The sequence below is a fragment of the Tarenaya hassleriana genome, unplaced genomic scaffold, assembly GCF_000463585.1.
Source record: "Tarenaya hassleriana unplaced genomic scaffold, ASM46358v1 Cleome29, whole genome shotgun sequence".
NCBI lineage: Eukaryota > Viridiplantae > Streptophyta > Magnoliopsida > Brassicales > Cleomaceae > Tarenaya > Tarenaya hassleriana.
This window is the reverse complement of record NW_010966092.1, coordinates 294,645-297,529: the sequence shown is the minus strand read 5'-3', so window position 1 is coordinate 297,529 and position 2,885 is coordinate 294,645.

The window sequence follows — 2,885 nt, the reverse complement described above, 5'->3', positions numbered from 1 at the left end:
TGTTTGATTCATTACATATTGGTGCATGCTTGAATATGTTATGAAATCCATGTATTGTTATGAACAATACTAAACTCCATAGTCATATATCATTGTGGGAATAATGATATACTAAGACTAGTATGATGTGTGATTGATATTCATATAGATGATCATAGGTATTGGATACGATCACAATCATAGGTATTCGTTGGAGAACGGAATACTGGAATGATCCGCATGAGATTGTCACATGGACTAGCGTCATGACTTGAATCTCATATGGCGGTCCCATGATTGGATTCTAAGACCTGAGATATCTACGGAATCCAACATGAGGAGTTGCGTGCTTTGAATATGTCAAACGCCCTGCGTAACAAGAGGACTATAAAGGCGTGTATCAGGTACGAAACGAATCATGTGCTGGATTGTAGATAGTCAAGATGAGATTTGTACCTCTCGTAAAAGAGGGAGATATCGATGGGCCCCTCGTATGAGCGAGACTGTAGAAATGTGTGGCCGCACTATAGACGAACGTCGTCTATTTCAGACAGTCGAACTCAGTGAACGAGAAAGCAGTCGAATCAGATAAGGTGGCTTGTCCATGCCTTATGTTCGACATATGATATCGTGATACAAAAGGATCATCAAGCGGAATCATCGCTGGCGTTCGTAAGATCACGAACAAACTCTATTCGAGATAGGTAGTCATAGTGTCTTGCTAGAGACCGCCTATGACTTGTATATCCGGAATAGAGATTTCGAGTTATACTGCTATATCGAATGAGCCTACAGGATCAGACACACAGGGAAGGACAAATGCACGAGAGAAAACGACGAAGAACCAAGTCAGAAGGGTCCAGACCGGACAGACTAGAACGTTCAGACCGGATGTTCCAGACGCGTGGTCCGTCCGTTCAGTAGACTGGAACGGACGGTCCACGGTAAGATGCAGACCGAACGTTCAGACCGGATGTCAAGACCGCATTCCTTAACGGGAATTTTCTCGAGGATGTGTACATGACATAACCCGAGGGTTTTGTCGATCCTAAGAGTCCGAGGAAGGTGTGCAAGCTTCAAAGATCCATTTATGGACTGAAGCAAGCTTCGAGGAGCTGGAATCTTCAATTTGACGAGGCAGTCAAAACGTTTGGCTTTCTGCAAAACGAAGATGAGCCATGTGTTTACAAGAAGGTCAGTGGGAGCGCAATAGTCTTCCTTGTACTTTATATGGATGATATATTGCTCATCGAAAATGAATTCCTACCTTGCAAGGAGTAAAATTCTGGCTAGGATCGGTCTTTTCGATGAAGGACTTAGGAGAAGCCGCCTATATTCTAGGAATCAAGACCTATAGAGATAGATCGAGAAAGCTTCTTGGTCTAAGTCAGAGTACATACATTGACAAGGTCTTGAATCTGTTCAAGATGCAAGATTCCAAGAGGGGTGCCTTGCCAATGGGACATGACGTGGCTCTTAGCAAGACTCAATGTCCAAATACACAGGATGAGTAAGAGCGCATGAGTAGGATTCCATATGCCTCGGCAATTGGATCCATCATGTACGCCATGTTGTGTACTCGTCCGGATGTATCATATGCATTGAGTATGACTAGTAGATATCAGTCTACACCAGGTGAGGCTCACTGGATTGCGGTCAAGAACATCCTTAAGTACTTGAGAATGATTAAGGATTTGTTCTTGGTGTATGGCGGATTGGAAGACGAACTCGCTATAAGGGGTTATACCGATGCTAGTTTCCAGACCGACATAGATGACTTCAGATCTTTTCTGCCTGAACGGTGGAGCTATTAATTGGAAGAGTTCCAAACAGTCAATCGTTACAGATTCGACTACAGAAGCCGAGTATATAGCTGCATCGGATGCAGCTAAGGAAGCTGTTTGGATCAGGAAATTCGTGGGAGACCTGGACGTCATTCCTAGCATTGCAGATCCCATTGAGTTGTACTGTGATAACAATGGTGCGATCGTACAAGCTAAGGAACCCCGGTCACACGAGAGATCCAAACACATACTCAGACGATTTCACTTGATCAGAGAAATCATCGACAGAAGAGACGTGAAGATAAGAAGAGTGTCGACAAATGATAATATTGCCGACCTGTTGACGAAGCCTCTCACTTCGTCAAAACATGATGGTCATGTTAGGGGTATGGGGATTAGATGCTTGTAGGATAGATCATAGAGTATAGTGGGAGATTGTTGGTTGTGATGCTCTAGGATGATCCGTGATATGACACTTTGACTTTGTATTGATTCATTGGTTCATGAATGCATTACTCTTCCCGTTATATGATTGCCATGTTTGTTATATTTCGGTATCCTTGAATCATTAGAGAATGATAACAAACTTCCTGGTCAGTTATCATTGTGGGAACAATGATGAATTAAGACTAGCATGAGGTGTGTTGATGCATTGGATGCATATCACAATCATGGGTACTCGTTGTGAACGAGTGACTGGATGACCCGCATGAGATTGTCACATGGACAGAGTCATGACTTGAATCTCATACAGCGGTTCGTTCTTGGATCCTCAGACCTGAGATGTCTAGAGTATCTGATATGAGGAGTGGCGTGTCTTGACTGCGTCAAACGTCGTCTTTAACCGGATGATTATAACGGCGTTGATCAGATACGTTCATGAATCATATGGAGATAGTAGATATGCAATATGGGACTTGTCACCTCCTTAACAGGAGAGATGTCGCTGGGCCCCTCGTGGAAATCGGACTGTGAAAATACGTGGTCACGCTATAGATGAAGGTACATCTATTTTATCAGTCGATTTGCCTAGACGAGTAAGCGGTTGAACTTGAAGGGTGACACATACCATGCCCTTGTTCAACATATGATATCGTGAGACAAAGGATCAGAACTCGAGTT